General features: G+C 42.7%; 1 protein-coding gene across 2 annotated transcripts in view; it reads right to left on the bottom strand.

The window, feature by feature from the left end:
• The window catches only part of LDLRAD4 (low density lipoprotein receptor class A domain containing 4), a 435,540-nt gene that overhangs the window by 58,465 nt on the left and 354,841 nt on the right, over positions 1 to 22,234 (bottom strand). The window lies entirely within an intron of this gene.

The following is a 22,234-nucleotide window of genomic DNA, read 5'->3' as shown; positions in this document are numbered from 1 at the left end:
AGGGACTTGGGGGAAGGGGGTGGAATTGGGGCGGGGCGAGAGTGGTGCAGGCGCAGGGCCAGGGTGGGGAAGGGTAGGGTCGAGCACCCACGGGGCTCACACAGTATTCAAGATGAGGGCATACCATGAATTTATGTAGAGGCAATATGATATTTTCTGTCTTACAATCTATCTCTTCCCAATGATTCCCAACATTCTGTTCGCTTTTTTGACTGCTGCTGCACATTGAGTGGATGTTTTCGGAGAACTATCCAAAATGACTCCAAGATCTCTTTCTTGAGCAGTAACAGCTAATTTAAACCCCATCATTTTATATGTGTGGATTGGATTATGTTTTCCAATGTGCATTACTTTGCATTTATCAACAATGAATTTCATCTGCCATTTTGTTGCCCAGTCACCCAGTGTTGTGAGATCCCTTTGTAACTCTTTGAAGTCCACTTTGAACTTAACTATCTTGAGTAGTTTTGTATCATCTGCAAAATTTGCCCCCTCCCTGTTTACCATTTTTTCCATACTTCATAGAGCTGTGATTGTCTTGAAAGTGGAATTCCTGAGATCTCACCAGAAATCAGATTTTTTAGGAGATAATTACATGTGCTTTTATTCTTCTTAGCTCTACCATCACAACTGAATACAGAAAGTTTGTTTATTCCCTCCCTCTAAAACAACCCATTGCCCTTCTCATGAGCTAAATTACACATATACCTGGCATGTATTCTAATGATAATAAAACTGTTTATAATGTGATTTAAAAAAAACAGCAATTATTAATTGACTGACCTATTTCTTCTATAATACACAATACTTCTAAAAGTAATTCCAGGTGATCATTTTAAACTGTCTCTTGAAAAATGAAAAGTTGAAGGAGTAATAGGAATGCCATCATCAGCTAAAATCTGCAGAGAACAATTTGACAGAAGGGAGTAAAATGAGGAGGAGTAATAGGAAAAATTTTGTAAAAAAGAAAAATGTAAGCTGAATAATAAGGAAAAATTCCCACAGTGATATGTAGTAGACCAGTGTTACCCAAGCTTTTGAAAATTAACATTGTTCCTCTTTGCAGAAAATTAAACCAATCACCCCTCCTCCCAAAACACACACCTTAAACACAGGCCTACCATGGGTTGTTAAAGGCCTAACCATGGTATGTCATCATTGCACAGTTAATGCCAGCGATTGACATCAAGGTCTGAGCACCCAGGTTAGCCTAGTCCAGATTCCCGCAGCAAAGCTCTCCTGCACTTCTGTATCCTGACTGTTTCTGCATTTATCCATGTGTGTCTTGGGGGGCACAGTCCATACTTCTTTGTGCTGAGGCTCTAGGATTTTTTTCCCCCAGTCAATTCTGGGAGAACTTGTCTGTCCTTCGGGGGCAATTATGGGAGGAAATTGGAGTACTATCAGCACTCAAGTGATTTTGCTTGTGTCCTCACTGTAAAGTGGGCAGGTTCTAGTTAGAGTTAGAGTTAAAGCAGCATCTGGGCTCTAACCTCCCCCAGCCCAGATAAGGTAGCTGGGGTTAACAAAATTCCAAACCAGGGTCAGAGGGTTTATCTGTGAGTATGGTGGGGAAGTTGGGCTAAAACTCAGGTAAAGAGCTTAGGGTAACTGTGTAGTGAAGACATACTCTTAGTATACATATCTGCCACATCTCCTAGCTAGTCCTTTGTGCCCCACATTCTGGGAAATATCACGTTACACTGTGGACCCATCTCCCAGAGGAAGTGATGGAAGTCATGTTTCTTGGCCACTGAGGCGGAGACGGACAGAATTAAATGTATATATTTCTTTTAAAATGCATGTCCTTACCTATATTAGCAGAAACATGTCATTCAAAAATATTAATTTATTTTCCATGATCTATGCTGCTTGTTTGCCTTTTCCCTTTCTCTCAGAATGGGCAATGAAAATAGTCTAGTCAGTTTTCCTTTCCCTTGCTGCCCCAGTTCCTGCTCCCACTGATGTTACTGGCAAGAATCCTGTTTATTTCAACGAAAAGAAGATCAGGCCCAGTCCTGCAAACCTTACTCATGCAACTACTTCAACTCCACCCTTCATTTTTGACATTATTCCACATTTTAATATTTTTAAAATAAAGATAACTTGGAACTAACTAGATGTGTGTCTAAGGGCATGTCTACACCTACACCACTGCAGCGCATCTGGTGAAGACACTATTGCCGACGGAAGAGAGCTCTCCTGTCAGCATAATAAACTAGGCTTGCCAGGTATCTGGTTTTTGACCCAGAAAGTCCGGTTGAAAAGGGGACCTGGCAGTGTCCAGTCAGCAGTGCTGATCGGACACTAAAAGTCCAGTTACCAGAATAACTGTGATCAGCCTCCCCGCCAAGAGGGTGGGAAGACCAGCAGCTGCTCAGCTGCTGACGGAGCGCCTCAGTGGTGGCTACAGGGGGCCTCATGCAGCTCGGGGAAGTGGCTTCAGCTGAGGAAGGGGCTGGCTTGGGGATGGGGAGCGCCCGCAGGTTTGCACGGGCACTGCAAGCAGAGCAGACAAGGGGAGGGCAAGCTCCAAGTACTCCAGAGAGCCTGAAGGAAGGAAGGGGGCAGCCCCACTACCTGCGGGGCATGAATGTCAGGAGAAGGGCCGTTCAGAAAGCAGCCCTGGCTCTGCTCCACTCACCCCCTGCTGACTGAAGAGGGGCCCAGGCTCGGTACGGGACCGCTTACCCCTGAAGGGCCAGGCAGGGCTGCTAATCCCAGCTCCAAGCATGGTGAGATCACCAACCAGGTAGGAGCCTGGCCACCTCCGGCACCGCTCCGTGGGAACTCGTAGCCTGGGAGCCATGGCCCCAAGAGCCCATCACCATAGGGTGCAGAGGAATCAGGAGCGGAGGCTCATTAAGCCCCTTGGGAGAAGTGGGGAGAACCAATATATCCATGTAAATTTTTTGGAGCCAGCCAGGGTGTATGGGTTGCGGCTGTCGGGGGAGGTGGGGATGGCAAAAACAATGGGGCAAGTTCCTCAGAGGGAAGCGAGTAGCCCCCTGCCCCCAGTTCCATGGACCCAGACAGGCAAGGGATGCCTGGGCATGTTTGGGACGGTCCCTTGCCTCGGCATTGGGGGCCTGGAGGAGCTGGGAGCCAGTACACCTGGGTTCTCTCCCTGGCTCAGGGAGCGGAGGGGAGTGGGGGATAGTGGGTTAAAGCAGGGGGCTGGGACACAGGGCTCCTGAGCTTTATTCCTGGCTAAGAGAGGAGAATGGTGTTTTGTGGTTGGGGGAGGGGGTCTTGGAGCCAGGACTCCTGGGTTCTATCCCTGGCTCTGGGAGGTGAGTGGGGGCTAGTGGGTTAGAGCAGTGGGGGCTGGAAGTCAGGACTCTTGGGTTCTAGTCCCAGCTCCTCCAAAGACTTGTTGTATGGGTTGAGTGAGTGGCTTATGGAGAAAGCCTCCCCCGCACTCCAGTAACTGGTAGGGTGGGGAGAGTGTGGTGGTGCCAGGGCTGGGTGCAGGGTGGGGAAAGGGGGGGAGAGGAGAGGGCAGGGCCTTGGGGGAGGGGGTGAAGCAGAGGGTGGAGCTTTAAGGGGATGGGGCAGAGCAGGGGTATCCAGTTTTCGAAAATTGGCAACCCTAAATAAAACCACCTCTGTAAGTGGTGGTAGCTATGTCGGTGGGAGAAGCTCTCCGGCCGACATAGAGCGTACACACCTGCGCTTATGACAGTGTAACTTATGTTGCTGGGGGGGGGGGGGTTATTCACACCCCTGAGTGACATAAGTTATGCCAACAGAAGCTGTAGTGTAGACATAGCCTAACACTAAGCTTATCTTATGATTTCTCTCTGTTGTAACACGAGCTCTCCCATACCCATTCAAAATCCTTTGTCATTCCTTGACTGATCCTGCAAGGTGCTTAGCACCTACTACTCCCAATTGCCAGATAAGGCCATTGGATTATGGTTCTTAATGATAGCAATATACTATTCTATTTGTTTGGCTTCCTTGGCACTATGAACACAGTTTTGCAACCTGTACTCATGCAGGAGTACTTTTGCCATGAACATCATGATATTTGCCATTTTTCTTAAAACCCCAGGTCCGGGAGTCATGTTATTTCTTAAGAATCTCAGCTTTCCTTTAAAAACAAGTAGTTTCTGGCCCTCATGGCTGCAAAGAAAAGCTTGAAAGTCCTCAGTATATCCCAAAGGTTCAAAACCCAGAAGACAAAAGAACCTCATTATTTTTTAAATCTCATGCTTTTTAAGCCAATCTCCTGATTTTTGAAAGCTTGGATGTTGGCAATACTGCTCTAGGCCAGATCCTGAGGTGATGTAAATTGGAATAGCACTGCTGATGTAAAACACAATAAAATAACTCCCGACCCCAAGGTTCCCCTGTTTTGTCCCCCCCTGTTGTTGGCCAATGTAATACTAGCTAACATTCCTTATTTGCATTGTTGTATGTAGTTTATATACTACTGCTGTAACTTTAGTTACTGGATCAAAAGGATAACCCTGTGAATGAAGTTTTGATTCAAATGTTAAAAGAACAGATTGGAGATAGAAACTCCTATCTACCTTCAAAAATATGAAAAAAAAAAAAAAAAAAAAGGGCCAGTTTGCTATGCTATTTGATGATTGTGAATCAGAGACTCTTACACTTGTAAGACAAAGGCCTTTTTCTGACTAACAATTGAAAAAAAATACCCAAGACACTCTGGAAAGTATTATAAATGTACGAAGTCGTTGTGAAGAGTATGCATATAATACACACACATTCATATACCTTACAGCAACTTTTTGATTAACTTTTAGAAAACCTGAATTACTGACCTTTTCAACTAGATATGTTACAAATAAATACACAGTAGTGCCCTAGTTACTGACCTCTGTAACTTGTACTGTTTCAGTATTTCCAACTAAAACAAAATGATACCCATCGGAAAAGCATTCAGCTTGTATGATCTCAATGCACAAAACAGTTCTACCCTTAGAGGAAATGAAATGGAAAACACAGATTTCCTCTCCCCACACCCACCCGAACCCCTTCAGTCCCTTATGGAGAACAAAATATGCAGCTTGCACAACTGCAGGTGTTTAACAAGAAACCTTTACAATCACTCCCTTTCCACACTGAGAAGAAGTTTGTATTTGCAGAATGTGTGTGTGTGTGTGTGTGTGTGTGTGTGTGTGTGTGTGAATGTGCGTGCGCAATGGTCTGTATTAGTAACCCCCTTTCACGCTGCTGACAACAAACGGAGAAAAGAATGAGCCTCTCAGCACAGCTGGGGTCAGCTTATGCCATGAGACTCATATCTGGCGCTGGCATGGCCCAGCTGTGTGAAGCAGCTTATGCCAGTGCCATGACCCAGCTACTACAAATAGGAACTATTGCTCAGTGGTAGCAAGCTCTAGCAACAGGCTGTTGTGGCTGTAAATATGTAATCCTGTTTTATCCCGTGCACCCTGGAACAGTGCCTGAATTAGAGAAGGTCCTGCTCTCAGACTGACACTGGCTGAGATGTTGATGCATCCCAGAATCTATGACTCTGTATGCTTCAGCTGCTTACAATAACCCCTCACATAAAACAGCATCAGCTGGGATATACTGTCTGTACTTGGGATCATTAAAGTAGGAAGTTTCCCTCCCCACATCACAAAGAAATTCCAGGATCATGCATGTAGTTTTATGCACACTTTTCCTTTCTCCTCCTGCACCCTGCTGCCAATCTGATCCCGTGATCTACCCCCTCCCCACTCCCGAGAGTGCCTAGAAACAAATACGTTGACGAGAAATATTGATATGTATTTGTTTCTAAGCTTGTTTAGTGGCACTCTAAGTGTGACGGACCTCAGGGGTAGATTAGCTACCTCGAAAGAATTAAACCACCACGAAAGCAAAATATCATTTTACAATAGTATAGTTCCTTTGGTGTGGAGGTTAGAAGGAAGACATTATACAGCAGAATTGTGAACAAAATCACAGGGGCAAAAAATGAGTACTTTCTTTCAAGGCAGCTTAATTTTATATAACATCTTTGGCTTTAGTTCCACTCCTGCCTGCCCAAATAACCAATTGGGAAAGACAGGTCTGGAAAGCCCATTGTCTGTTTTTCTTTTCCATCAGCTCCCTGAGTTTTCCCAGGGGTTCCCTTAGACCTCTCTGTGTTCTTTAGGGAAGAAAGTACAGAACAGGATCCTGGGACATAAGGGACAACGAAAGGACTGTGACAGAAAATATGTTATTTACGGTGCTCACAAGAACCTTAATCTGCCGGCTAAGAATCACATCTGCAAAACACAGCACCACATTTTTGTAGGAAAAACAAGCTATGATACTGTAAAAAAAAAACAAACAACCCTCCATTCTGAGCTACGTTAACCCCTCAGGTCACAGGAGGACTAGTAAGAGAAGCTTGGAGGGCTGCCACCATAATGAAAGTAATAAGATGTTCTAGGCAATGTGCCTCAGCTTGGGGAAGGGAGGGGAAAGGGATGAGATAAAAGAACCAGAAGGACACAGATGTGATGAATGTGCTATCAGGACTGGTTCCAACTCACTACAGCTGCAAAATATTCTCATGTATTAATAGTAAAACATGGACTTTTTGTCTAAGGTTTTGATACAGACTAAGCAAAACTAAGGATGCCACACTTGAATTTAGAATTAAAACTTTTTTCCAAGTGCATTGAAGCCTGATCAAAAAGGTGGGGTGGAACTAAAGTAAAAACAATAGAGAAACTGAATCTTCCAGGAAAGATGCCAAACTAGTTATTTTCCATGTCATATGAAATTACATTCATAGGCAAAATGGTGCAAAAGATTTAAAAATTAGTGTGTCAATATCACCTGCTGTTGCTGAGTGCATGTGTACAACAACCCCAGTTTAAAGGTTATCAGAAATCTGCTGTTTTGTGCACACACACATAGATGTGCTGTTATCCTCACCACTTCTTTGAATCCAAATATATGTAGAATCAACAATTCAAGATAGCTAGCTAGCTGTAAAATGGAGAGGAGCCATGAAATCTCAACATTCTCCATCACGCCTGATAATAAGGAATTCTCTACTAAAGATGGCCTGAAAACTATTTTTAGGACACTACAGTTCCTAGGTGCTGGAACTAGAGGTGCGGGGGGTGCTGACGCACCTGGGTTTTGAAATGGTTTCCATCATATACAGGGTTTATAATTCGGTTCAATGGCTCTCAGCACCCCCACTATAAAAACTGTTCCAGCACCCCTGCTTCAGCTGTTTTACTATGATGTACTACTTTTTAAAATTAATTGATTTTTTTACAAATATCAGGAATGTCTAATCAGGCCTTCTCTGACATTTTTAATGGGGGGTGGAGGGGGTGCCACAGGGTATTATGAACTCTCACCGCTTAACTGAAAGGTCAGGGATGCTGAAACTTTAACAAAGCCAATTTTTCAACCAGGTATTTATTAATCACAGGAATTAAACAGATGTTAACAAAACCAAGCAGCCCTTCTCTTCTCACTCAGCTTTGAGTGATGTCATATATTCATTAGCATTCCAGTCACCAAAGAGGCTCCCAGGGTAGATAAGACCTGATTTTCTGTTGAAAAAAAGATTTAAAAAAAAAAAAGGCAGAAATTTCCTCTCCTCTCCTCCTTTTCCTTTTTTAATATGAAAACCCATCAGACGATCCACCTTTGCAGGTCACCTTTAGGAGGATTTCTGCTTTGGATGTTTTACTTTAAGTGTCTATTTCATAAAGTCAAGACCATTCATAGGTCTGTTCTCCTATTGATACCTAGAGAATTTGCCTGCAAAACACCAAGCATGTGATTCTGATGTCTCTTACAGTGGTGTTAAATCAGCAATAACTTAACTGAACTCAGTGAGCTACAGCAGTGTAAAAACATCAGAATCAGGCCCCTGGTCACTACAAAAATGGGACAATGATGCAAGTTTGTGCAGTGACTTTTCAAACATGCACAGACTATTTCGGAATATGTAGCCTGAATATTAAACAAATCCCTGAAGTTCCTAATGCTCTGCCCAGAACTAGCTCTTCGTTAGGTGTGATGACTACTTTTCTTTCTTTCTTTTTTAATGGACACTAACACACCCCACAGCATTAGTGGGTGCTATTTATGTAAATCCACCAGGCTTCAAAGTCTGAATATGGACTCGATCAGCAAAAAGATACCAACCTTTAATGGGACTGTGAATGTGTTCTTAAAACATATGCACACACGGAGAACAATAATAGGCCATTCAAACCACAGGTCACTCCCCCCTGCCCTTCCCCAAAGATAAAAACATGATTTACCAGAAAGAGTCTACAAAAATAAAAAATAAAAAAAAAAGTGCTGCTCTGGATGAGAAAGTACACTGTGAACTTCACGGCAGTCCCAAAATAGACTGAAAAGAGGAAACGGGTGGGGGTGAGTTTCTTTCTTCTTCTCACAAAGAACCTTGCCAGCCAATACAGATCAAGTAAAAACAGTCCTGACATGCAGTGCAGCAGTTGGTGAAAGTCCTCCCCTCTTTTCCCAGTCTGGTTTATTTTAAGATCACAGCACAGGAAACTTGGCAGCTAAATGTTTCCGAAAGTTCCCCCCGCTGCCACTTCCACAAGTTCAGATCATTTATAAGGGCCCAGCTCAGAGCAGAGACAATTTTGAGGGGAGAGAAGAGATACCATTTAGCTTATTTAAGAACAAAATAAATTTAAGAGCATAATAAAACTAATGCAGAAGTCACTGAAATAGTAAAAATATTCAGTTGTGGGTGGATATTTTATTAAGTTTTAAACTTACAACATTCACATTAGTTTACCATTTGTTAACAGCCCTGGGTGCATGAAATTGTGAGTATACATGTGTGAGAGAGAGAGTTCCTGCCTTCAAACCATTACCAGGAAAAATATTTCTGTGTTATGGATTTTTTTTCCCCTAACTTTTTTTTTAGAAAACCTAGCAAATTCCATTAGGGAAAAAAACACAATGTCAAGAGAACATTAAGGCTTCATGCTTCCACATTTGCCAGGAAATGACAATGTTATGGTTGCATTTGTAGCCTTAACTCTGGCCCCATATGAGTATGAATTACAATAAACTTTAATATTACGATCAAATAGGATTTCTCAAGTAATCCTCATGAATGAATAAATATCACACCTTTTCTTCTACAATCTTAGATACACACATAGCATCTTTCAGCAGCGTGTATTACTTACTCCTTGTATGTCTGATAAGCAGTATCCATAAAAGTAAATTGTATGACAAAGTACAGAAAAACTTTATTGTCAATTTACTACAGATTAAACATACAACAAACAGTAATAGTGAAAATTTGTGGCATATATAGTTCATATAAATTTGCAGCTAAATAAGCTTAACTGTACCTAAAAGATGAACTACACATGTGGGTGCATGTAAATTAGCTTTGTAGTGAATTGTCTCATCCTCTGTATCACACCTAAGAAAAGCTGTGGTGATGCTGGAAAACAACGTACAGTATCTGGTTTCTGATAAAATTATCACTTGTCCGACAAGACAACTAAGGGCACTTGTGAGTGCTCAGCACTTCACAGGCCTAAGTCAACAGAGCTCTGTAGAATAATTATTATGATTGAACTAGTGTAAGCAGAAAAGGATGGGGAAATATTTCAAGATACTATGGTATACATCTGCATCTAAAATTTTAGATAAAATTGGCAGGACACACCGTATAAGTGGGAAATAGTATTTGGTTATTTAATAACAATACTATAATGCCTACACACAAGACGACAGAATTTGGTTGTGTATATGTAAAACCAACAGACCCTGGTCGTCGGCAGGCGGGATTGAACCTGGGGCCTCTGGAGCTTAGTGCATGAGCATCTACCGCATGAGCTAAAAGTCAACTGACTCTTCGCTCAGGCTGTAGAGCACTCATTTTATCTTTCTGTCTCTCTAAGTATCTCAGGGCCACTACATGTGACAGAACATCACACCCAGAAGGTGTTTGGGTTACATACTTCCCCTAGCTAAGGAAGTGTGTCCCAAGCTTCAGAGACTTCCCAGTTGAAATCCTGGCCGAGCCCCCACTTGTAATGCTGACAGACCCCGGTCGTGGTTGGGCAGGATCAAACCTGGGCCCTCTGGAGCTTAGTGCATGAGCCTCTACCGCATGAGCTAAAAGAATGTGGAGCAGACTCGTTTTCTCTCTCTCGCTCTCTCTAAGTGGTCTCGGTGCCACTAGATAGGACACAACACCACACCCAGGAGGTGTGTGGGTTACACATACAACCTTAATGTTCCATTTCCTGACTTTTGAGGCAGGTACTCTCCGTTCTGCACAGACAAGAAAGATCTCATGGTTCTTTTCACATACGTGGGAGTTTGGCCTAGTTTTCTTGGCCAAAATTTCTCTTTTCTGTGCTTGATTGCTGTACTATTGTGACGTCCACACAGAAGCTGCCATATGTAAAAAACACTTTGGGATACTTCAGGATGAAATTTGTTTTATATATGAAAATTATGATTATTTATCATTGACCTGCAGGGCTAACTTTAAGAAAAGAAAATGAGCAATTACTGTGTGCACCAAAATTCTGGAGTCCCAAAATGTTCAAAGTACTAACTCCAGAGCCATTCTTCCCCCAAAGCATTTGTGTAACTTCCATTAACGTCAGTGGGAGCTCTGCGTGAACATAGGTGGAATATGACAATTTACAGTCAATATGCCTATCTATCAGGCATGGCCTGTGTCTACTGTACATTTGGAACTAGGAACCATGCTGGTGGTAGCAACACTGGGAGCACTAACATAAATAGCTTTAGCTGATCCCTGATCAGAGCCCAGTACACAGCTGAAAAGGCGGATGGCTGCCAGTGTCTTGTCTATATCTTTGTTGCCACCGGTAGTAATAAAATGTCCCCAAAGTGGGACATTTGTGCGGGGGGGGGAAACAACAAAAAACCAAACAACATTGTGTAAACAAGCCTATGATGCCATCTTTTAAACAGTATTAGACAGATGAAGACTTCTAGCCTTTGGCGATGTCAAGAAGTCTTGTAAGACTCTCCCTAAGGCCAGAAAGCACAGCAAAGACTGGTGGAAGTGACTAAAAAGAGACTGAAATACTGACTGCGTATCAGATGTGAGAAATCCATGATCAAGATCATAAGAGGGCCCACTGCCAACACAGGGCACCAACAGACTGATGGGTCAGCCCTGTTGGTGCTGTATCAAAGACACATGCTGTTTTTAGCTCGGTGAGTAACAGTTCTTTTGCATCGGTACTTGCTCAAACATCTACCATTTACTCTACACAATTTTATTCCCACTTTCAGCTTCTCGATATTATTCAGCTGTATCTGAGTCACCTTCATTTATTATCCCCAGCATCAGGGGACAATTCAATGAATTGGTTTAATAAACAAGTTCAGCAAATGAGATTAGTCAGTAGTGTGCTTCAGCTGCATGTGGGATGAGATTAAGTTGGAAGAGAGCTTATTAAAAAAATGAAAAAGATTTTCAAAAACTTTGAGACTTCAATAGCATATGTGTACTGAAACCCTACTTATACTGCATGGAAACCATACCATGCTTAGGTCTTCTTCACTCTTGAGGACCCTCACTAACACCAGTGACGTACTGAGAGAACTGACATTAATCTTTGTTGCCAGGTAAATTAGATGAAGAAGACAAAACTGACCACTGGCCACAATAGCTTAGTATGAATAAACCGGAAGTGTGGAAGCTATAGAAGATGACTAGCTGAAATTATAAGCAATGGAAGGGGGAATGTGGTAGATATTCATTGATACCTCGGTACTCCGTAGTAGATATCTCTACAGCTAATTACGGGAGTCACAGATACAATTTGTTAAGGAAGCAAAGCATGAACTAGAGAGAATGAAATCAGGCTCCAATAAGACTCAGTTTTGGAGTTCAGGTAAGGCACAAGACAATCTCCTGTTGTTAAACTCTTGCTTAAACACGCTAAACTTTAACCTAAACTTTTACCAGTTTAGACATCAAGCATAATAGGGATGAAAATACCGTATACTAGTTTTAGTTGATAGGCAGCATGGTCTAAAGCAGTGGTTCTCAAAGCCGGTCCGCCGCTTGTTCAGGGAAAGCCCCTGGTGGGCGGGACCGATTTGTTTACCTGCCGTGTCTGCATTCGGCCAATCGCGGCTCCCACTGGCCGCGGTTCACCGCTCCAGGCCAATGGGGGCTGCGGGAAGTGGCGCGGGCCAAGGGATGTGCTGGCCGCCCTTCCCACAGCCCCCATTGGCCTGGAACGGCGAACCGCGGCCAATGGGAGCCGCGATTGGCCAAACCTGCGGACGCGGCAGGTAAAGAAATCGGTTCAGCCCGCCAGGGGCTTTCCCTGAACAAGCGGTGGACCAGCTTTGAGAATCACTGGTCTAAAGGATGGGAAATGGAACTAGAAGCTGGGGGAGACTAGGAACAGATCCTGTCTCTGTCAGCAACCTTCTATATAAAGCTCTGTATAACCTACCTATCTTGCACAAGTCACTTCACCTCTGTGACCAGCTTCCCATTCAGTAAAATGGGAACAATGATATTTACCTCTCTTTGTAAAGACACTTTAAGATTTATGGATGTAAAATGCTATATAAGAATATATAAGTACTATTAGTCCCTGATAGACTAATTATATAGGATATTATGAACTGATGAATGGAGACACACGGAACGTATTAACATGTTAAACTTCCGTATCTTCACCGTCAACACTTTAACTCGGATCTTTGACAATAAACAGCCATGGAAATGAAAAGTAAAAGGATGGGGGAAAGAATCTGCTGCTACAACATCTGATGCTAATGTAGACAAGCTAATAGTGAGAATGGCCTGGATCTGAGCGTGGAGCTTCGTCAAATGGGTGGAAAACTGTCTGAAGGACTGTAAACAAAGAGGAATGTATCCAGCTGGTGTGATGCCACAAGGATTAGTGCTGAAGCCAGTCTTCTTACCATCCTGTAAAAGTTGATGATGCAGCCTGTCAAGTGTAGAAAGAATATGAGGAAGATAGTTGTTTTGACCTTAAAATGTAACAATACTTCTACATACGCACACAAAGTTGAAGAAGTTTTTTTTAATAGTCCAGTGGCACAATGTTTTTACATAAAGCTAAGTATATAAAGCACATACTCCTATTACTATTATTTACTATTTGTATTACAGTAGCACCAACAAGTCCTAACTAATACTGAGGCCTTATTGTGCCAGGCCGTTGTACAAACACATAACAAGAGACAATTCCTGCATTAAAGAGCTTACAGACTAAATACTTCAGGCAGACAAAGGGGAAGCAAGTATGCAGAGGTGAAGTGATTCTCCCAACATCACACAGCAAGTCAGTGGCTGAGCTGGGAACAGAAACTATGCCTCCTGACTCCCTGTCCAGGTCCCTGTGCAATTGCCTACAATGCCCTTGTGGCTGCCTGGACTTGTATCTTGTAATGACTTAACTTTTTCAAAGTGGTGATATTCAATATTTCACTATGATGGGCCACGTTTTCAGAAGTGCTTAGCACCCAAAATTTTGTCCACATTTTCAAAAGGACTCAGCTTCCATTTAGGAATTAAGGGGCCAGATTTTTAGAAGTGCTCCGTACCAGCAACTCCTATTGTTTTCAACTCAATATATAAAACTCTGGAGAGTACTCCCTTCCCCTCCCCCTGCGACACACACATGCTACAAATTGGCAGAAGTGATAATCTTTTGGCATTTTCACTTTGGTTAAAAAAAAAAAGACAGGCTCAAAATTATCTTAATTTAGTTAATTGAACAATAAGTCAAAGTTGGAAGACAACATGAATCTTCTGTGAGGTACAGAGAAAAGGCCCCTCCACAAGAAACTACAACCAGACCACACACATTTTGTCATCTCTTAACCGAAGCTGCGGAGTGCCTGCTGTTAACTTTTAATGGGCATGCTTGCTTGAGCTATGATCAGACACACATGTCCTATCACATTTTACTATTCACACACTTGCATGCTTTTAAAGAAGATAAATCTCTAACAAGTAATGGCCTGACTTTCCAGAGTGCTGAGCACTTCTATGTCCTGGTGACTCCTCTGGGACTAGCAAGTGTATAGCAGCTCTGACAATCAAGAGCTGGGCTAACATTCATGGAGAATGAGGTCCTCTACTCACGTACAGAAGTCAAAACTTCCCAAGCCCATACACCATCAATAGGGTTGACCATGATCCTCTAACAGGCTTTTAAACACAACTTGCCCTCCCTACACTGGTCAAAGATCCCACTTAAACTGGACTAATTAAACTTGCCGGTTAACTTATGTTAAAACACAACCTATTTTTCTAGTCTAGACATGCTCTAAGGGAGAACGGGTCCCAGTGGCAGATTAGCCACTGGGCCAACTGGGCCCCGGCACATTGACCTGCTCTGTCTGCCCAGGGTCGGGGCGTGGGCGCTTGCCCCGCTCTGCTCATCGGTGCTCCTGCCAGGGGCAGGGGATGCCCCCGCACTCCGAACCTCCTCCCCAGCAGAAGCGCTGGGCAGGAGCAGCAGGGCAAGCCCCCCATGCCCCACCCCACTCCCCAGCAGGAGCACCGGGGGACTGCACACAAAAGGGGTGGGGAGGGGCCCCAGCTTGCTCTGGCCCAGGGCCCCACAAACCCCTAATCTGCCTCTGCCGGGTTCCAGAGAAAGCACCCTGACTCCTCCACAGCTGGAGAGGAGCTCTTTAGGATCGGGTAGGCAGCATTACAAGGGGTGAGCAATTGACTCTCTGCCCCACTCAGCCCCCAGTATATATAGGGAGAATCTGTAAAGGCCCCTGTCTCCCAGGGAGAGGCACTTGGGGCAGCAGCAGGAGCTGTAGGACAGGGGAAGCAGGAACTCAGGATAATTTCAGAACCCCCAGAGTACATATGAAAAAGTACTCTGGGCCGATGCTAATTAAGTAGTGAAACAGTTAAAACCAAAATAAATCATCTGCAAAGCAGGCAGGATGGAAAAGTGTCACCTTAAGTCAGCAAAGATGAAAATGTAACTAACAAAGATACATACTAGTGACATTTTGCTTACATGTTGTCTGCCTGTAACAACATATAAGCAAATATACAGTTTGATTGTCTTGTCTCTTTAGATTTTAAGCTCTTCAGAAGACGGACTGTGTCATCCTAGATGATTGTAAAATGCCTAGTACAATGGGGTCCTCTGTCCACTTTGGAACCTTTGGGTGCTACCAAAATAACAACCACTATTATTATTATTAGGAAAAAAGACGTTTAATTCCAAAATTTCATTTATTTTTTTCAAATTGCGGAAAATGTAGAGTTTAAGCAAAGCTTGGAGGAGCTTTTGGGGATTTTAGGGGGGCTTTTTTGGGAGGGAGGGCAGACAGAGTGACATTAAGCTATCTTTTCTTAAACATACCCAGGAGAATCACAAACAGTGATTGCAGTGACCCTCTCTTTTATTATGGCCAGATAGGAGGGGTGGGTCCGCAAACCTTTTTTCTCCTTTAATATAAGGTTACAGTATAAAACAAGTTGAGAACCACTGATCTAGATTACTCAGATATTAATCAATGACATCACGTAGGATGTGTAAATTTTCTGCAGGTGACAAAATTCTGATAGGTTTCAGAGTAGCAGCTGTGTTAGTCTGTATTCGCAAAAAAGAAAAGGAGGACTTGTGGCACCTTAGAGACTAACAAATTTATTTGAGCATAAGCTTTTGTGAGCTACAGCTCACTTCATCGGATGAAATGAGCTGTAGCTCACGAAAGCTTATGCTCAAATAAATTTGTTAGTCTCTAAGGTGCCACAAGTCCTCCTTTTCTTTTTGCAAAATTCTGATACTTATGCAATAAAAAAAAAATTCTGTTATGCGGTATATACTGAGGGGTTTAGGTTTTTACACTTCTGCTGATGACAAAAAATATATAAGAAAGGTTTCAGAGTAGCAGCCGTGTTCGTCTGTATCTGCAAAAAGAACAGGAGTACTTGTGGCACCTTAGAGACTAACAAATGTATTACAGCATAAGCTTTCGAGGGCTATATAAGAAAGGTAGGTACTATTGGGGACGGACACACACACACACACACACACACACTCCCTTCATAATCATTTACTACTATTTTCCTTCCACTACAGTGGCACCTATTGGCAAAAAAGAGTTCATACAATAAAAATCTTTGTCAGCAAGAGCCATGACTTGTCCTTCATTGAGCTTTAGTTTCTTTTTCTGGAAGCATTACAACAAGCCTTGAATAGATAGGAGTTGTATGACGTGAAAACAAAACGTGGTGATGGTTGTTAAGGGAGTGACAACAATGCAATCAACAGACCGTTTTATGTATAGGGAAGTTTGATTCAGCTGATTTTTTTAGATGCATTATTATGTCAGCAATCAGCATTAGCTACAGTATACTGAACTATCTGGATCTTTTAAATATACAGCTGTAAGCCTGTCTGCAGGCCTAGAGTTTCTCCATATAAAGCTAAAGATTATAGACTATTTTTTGAACAGCATGAATATAAAACTTGGATTCAGAGGGTCTGATTCTCATTTACACTAAGGACCCCTTACGTCACTAAATTACAATAACTTCAAAGCCCATATATATTGCCAGAGCACAGTAAAGGGGTTTTTAATAAATGGGATTCAGGCCCAGAATGTCTAAACAGGGAATTAAACCTAATTGCTAATATGTATTTGGCATTTTCTTCCTTCCTGTTGTCCTGCTACCTAGCCTCAGTCCAGATTCACCATGGCTGGCAAAAGGTGAAGTCTGTGCTAGCAACTAGGGCTGCCTGGAAAACAAGAATTCTGTTTCGCACAAAAAAACTGAGGTTTTGCCATTTATTTCTGGTTTTATGCAGAATGAAACTCAGAACTTTCAAAAGCTTTCCAGGTCAGGGGCAAGAGAGAGAGAGAGAAAGAGAGAGAGAGAGAGACTCCAACCCAGAACTACCAATAGCCCGGTGTTTAGGACACTCCCTGGGATTTGGAAGACCCATTACCTCTGAATCAGTCAGAAGGGGGACTTGAACCCACTTTTCCCATATCCCATCCCACAGCCTCTAGAGTCTCTCTCTCTCTCTCTCTCTCTCCTGTTGAAACTGTTCCACTTTGTATACATAATTGAATATTCCAGGATGGGGGGGGGGGTGGAGGGCTGGGAGAGAGAGACTGACTCTATAGCCCAATAGTTGGGATACTCATCTGGAATGTGGGTGACCCAGGGTCAAGTCCCTGTCCAAATCAGGGAGAGCAGGGACTTGAACCTGTCTCCCCCATACACCGAACCCTCGCTAGAACGCAGGATTTGGGATCCATGCCAAGTACCGTGTTATAGCGGGGACCTAGTTAAAATAAAATTACTGTATACAGTAAATGTCACATCCATAAAGTATAGAAAAACCTTAGAAAATAAACTCCTACTTGAAGGAAACAATAAACGAGAAAAAAAGTGTTGCTTTATTAGAGATTTAAAGTAGACATTACAATAAACTAGTCTAGCTTTTCTTTAAAAAGTCGGTGAGTTGCTTTTGCTTCTTGCTGCTGTGCTGCTTCCCCTTAGCAAACTGCAAAAGACTACATAGCTGCATAATTTTTATAGGCTCAACGTCTTGCGTCTCAAACCATCTCAAAACAGTCTCTAAGCCAGCTACGGTCGCAGTTGACGTTGGAACGACTTCCACTTCATCTTCCTTTTCTTCTTCCACGGCGAAGGCCAATTCTTCAGCTTCTGGAATGTTGTTTGGTCGTACTGCCTGAAGAATTTGGTCATCCGTTAGACTTTCAGCAACGGGACAAAATTCTTCTGCTTCATCGTTGCCTCTTATCCAGGACTCAATATTTTGTGGCAGAACAATTACCCCAAGCCTGGACAGTTGCTGGCACAGCTCCTGCATCCACTCCATGTCTGTTCTTCCAACTTCCTCCTCTGTAAATCCCTCGAAGTCAAATTCCTCGTCAGACTGTGATCTGCTTTCTTCATTTTCTTCCGGGAGCGGGTGGCCAAACGACTCTCTCAGTCCCACCATCCAACAGCGGTTTATCGTTTCAGTGTGTAATAAATTCCAGGAATTGCTGCCAATGTAAAAGAAGTCTTTTATTGTCAACTTCCTCAGAAAATTGGTGACAGACAACTCGCTTTCTATCTTTGTTGTATCAAGTTCCGTTGACAGTGCTGCTTAAAAATGGCGATAACACCTTGATCAAGCAGCTGGATTTTGGAAGTCGTGTTTTAAGGTAAGTATTCAACCCATATTTTACCGTCATGGGTTCTGAGTCTTTCAGCCACAGGATGAGCTGGACAGTTGTCTAGCAAAAGAACGACCTTTTCTTCTGAGCGTTTTGCCCGCAAACGTTTTCGCAATGAAGGGACAAATTCAGTGAAGAACCATTGTTCAAAAATCTCTCTGGTCATCCAGGAATTTTTGGAGTTCTTGTATGAAAATGGCAGGCAATTCACATTTACGTGATGAAAGCACCGAGGCATGCGAGACTTTCCAATGCACAATGGTTTTAATTTATGCTTGCCTGTTGCTTTCACACAAAACAATAAAGTAAGGCTATCTTTTGCCTGTTTATATCCTTCTTTCTTACGTTCATCTGTTCTGACAGCCAGGGTTTTTATCGGGCAACATTTTATAATAAATTCCTGTTTTGTCTGCATTGTAAACCTGTTCCTCCGAGTAACCCTCTGCCTGTAAAATTTCCCTCAGCTTCGCAGGGTACGATTGCGCATCGTCGTCGTCAGCAGAGCATTTTTCTCCCGAAATCTGAGAGATTCCATGTCTTTTCTGAAATCGCCATAGCCAACCCGAACTCACCTTAAAATTGCTGAATTCGCCATTAAGTTCCCGGTCGAATTTTTCTGCTTGCATGGCTATAAGTGGACCGGAGATCGGAATGCCTTTCTGCTGTTCTTGCACAAACCACATGTACACCGCAGAATCAAGATTGGCATCATTTGCTAAACAGGCTCATTTTCTTTGAAGGCCATGCTCTTCATCCAGGTTACGAATGTAAATTCCGAGCTTGTCAGCATTCTTTAGCCATCCACGAAAGGTGGACTTGTTAATGCCAATATCATGGCTAATCTTTGCCTGGGTTTCGCCATTTCTAAGTAGTTCGATAGCATCCAATTTCTCCTGCACCGAGTAAGCCTTCCTTTTGCCCGACATTTTTGACATCTTTCTAAAGATAAATACAGTACTGTACCTGTAAATTTTTATTACATTACTGGCATTCTAGGCCTATTATTATTATTATTATTAGGCCTATTTTATTACATGAATGGCGTTCTAGGCCTACAGCAATCGTCTTAGGGCTTATCTACACTACCGCGCAGGGTCGATCTAAGATACACAACTTCAGCTATGTGACTAGCTGATGCTCTCCTGTCGACTGCGCTTGCGCTCCTCATTCTGGTGGCAGGAGTCGACAGGAGAGTGCTCAGCGGACAATTTATCACGTCTATATTCAAAAAAATTGTACTGTACTGAAATTTGGGATCCATGGCCGCGACCGCATTATATCCAAATTCACATTATATAGATGTGTATTCTAGCGAGGGTCCGGTATATTTGGGAGTTCCACTGGGATATTGGCTATTCTGGGTTGGGTCTCTCTCTCTCTCTCTGACCAGAAATTCCATCCTGGACCTGAGAAATTTTAGTCCAAACCCATACATTTCTGCAAAAAGTTTCAGTTTTGACAAAGCAGGACTTTCAGGGGAAAAATGTTTCACCGAAAAATTCTCAACCACCTCTACCAACACTAGGATGCACAGCAAGGAGTTTTGCAGAGGATGCAGCAGTGATGTACTGAATGAGCACATCCTCAGGACACATTGACCACACCCTTTCCCAAACGAGGGTATGCTGGTTGCTCATAAGCCCTCTACTGGAGTGAAGGTAGTCGGCACCTTATGCCACAAGGACCCCATTGGACTTTCCAACATCCAGCAACCGTGCTCTAGGGTGTATGCTGATGGAAATCACCTCAGCACCTGTTTGAACCAGGCTCTAATGTTTAGATTCAGTGGTACAAATATCTACACCGTGACAGCTGATGTGGAGACTCTGGACAAATTCCACCTGACCATGGATTCAGGAAGGATGCAAAGGAAAGCTCAACTATTCTCCCCCACTCCACACACACTACAAAATAAGGGAGATTTAGAATCCAACTCTCACAAAAGCTAATTTGCTAAACCTGAGCAAAAACCTTGACAATCAAAACTTTTGTTCCCATCAAGCAGTTGCAATAAGCTCCTTAACTCCTGTGGCAAGGCCCTGAGTCAACCATATCCACACATTTCTCTTGTTAAAAAGAAAAAGAGAATTAGAACATTTATTACACTTTTAGAAGAGCAAGAGATTGGATACCTTTAAGAAAGAATATTTCAATGCAAATGTAAATTTACCATAAGCTCCCTGATACACACACAGCATAAAGACAATCTTACTGCAGAAAAGGTATCTACTTGCCAGGGGATTTGTATTCTCACTAAATGCTGGACCAAGTCCAGACCAACCCGAGGATAGCCACCCTCCAACCTCCCTGCGGAGAGGTACAGAGACAAGACTGAAGCAGTATCATTTCTGACAGAAATTAAATCCTGGCTACTCCATAGCTGGGAACACTACAGACAAGAAGGAAAAAGAAAGGAGGGAACGGGAATTAAATAATTTTGTTGCGCTCACTTAATAGAATACTTGGTTAAAGGATCTGATAAGGGAGCACATTTTATGTTTACCAACCAATACAGAAATGAAAGATCTGCTAAAAGGCACTGTCCTACTAAAATAAAATATACTCCCAGTGTGGCAAATAGGGAAATACAAACATTAGAGGGCTGACCAGTTAAAAGCAGAGGTTCAGTTAACTACTCTGTTTAATCAAACTAAATAATATACCCTGTCCAACCACTCATAAAGCCACGGAAACCATTCAAAACCACACTTTTATAAGTCAAATGCTAGCACTGCCATTTCAGATGAAACACAAAGCAATACAAATACAAAGATTCAAAGGTGTCAATAACTGCTCTAAAAAAAAAGAAGCGTCTTTTCACATCACACATCCTAAAAGCTCAGAAAACAGGAGGATATCACCTTTTAGCCTTTCTGGCTGTGTACAAAGTACTCAGCCACTATCTTTTAATTGAATGCTCCATGAATATATGCAAGAGAATTAACTTCTTAGAGCCTATGGGAGACAGATCACCCCTAATATATCTAAGCTTAGTTTGTACCGAAGCTGAAGGAACCGCCAGCCATGCAGTTTGACTCCTCTGTAAGGATATGTCTAGATTACGATAAAAGGTGCTTTTTAAAAAACGAGCTAGCAATGGCAGCTAACATGTTTTAACTATAGTACTGCAAAACTCAGATGTTTTAAAAGTCCTGGAGATAAACCCCTTCTGTTACTATGATGGCTAGTGCATGCACGCCCACCCAGGTATGGAATCCATATAGGGACCATCGCCCTAAAAAGAACTTACCTTTTTTTAAATAAATGACAGCACAGAGATTCTGGGACTTCTAAAAACACATAAAATACCCTGACGCTTGCGATAAAATCACAAGAGCTAGCAGCACTGCAACTAGCACTTCTTAAAATCCTAGCACAGACATGGGCAAATTGTATTTGAATTTGAATAGAGCTGGTTCATGAGAACCCTAAGCAACCCAAGCAGGTTCACTTCAATCAGTCAAAATGTCATGTCGAAACAAAGTTGCCCTGTCTATGTTAGGGTTTAAAATGTTTTTCAAAACACCTTTATCCTAATCTAGATACACTCTATGGGGCTGCAGGTGGACCCATCAGCAACACAGATCTTGACTAAAAAAGCAAGGAATATGGAGAAAACATTAAGGAACCCCTGTTTGGGGTCTGAATCCACTGCCAGTTCTGTGTAGGGACAAACCTGCTGGAGGAAGGTGGAGAGAAGCTTCTGAGGAAAACTATAAAGCCCCTTCCTATGGATTTTTCTGTGATTAGAGCAACCTGGTGCATTGCTTGTCCAGGACTGATGGGAGCCACCACAGAAGAATCAATGTGACTTGAGGGCATGAAGCAATCTCCACAAAGCTCTGAATCTGTCATTGCCTGATGCTGAAATTTCAGTAGTTTGTAACAAGATGTTAAGGTGGCATGTTCCAATTAATTAATTATCCCCCTCACTGGCGGGCTTGTCTTGGACCTATCTCAGAGATGTATTTTTTGTCAGGATCTGTAACCTCATTTCAAGTGTAGTCATGCCGCTAGAATAACT

This window comes from Chelonia mydas, chromosome 2, assembly GCF_015237465.2.
Source record: "Chelonia mydas isolate rCheMyd1 chromosome 2, rCheMyd1.pri.v2, whole genome shotgun sequence".
Taxonomy (NCBI): Eukaryota; Metazoa; Chordata; order Testudines; family Cheloniidae; genus Chelonia; species Chelonia mydas.
Note: the sequence above shows the minus strand (reverse complement) of the source record. Positions and strands in the feature narration are given on the sequence as shown.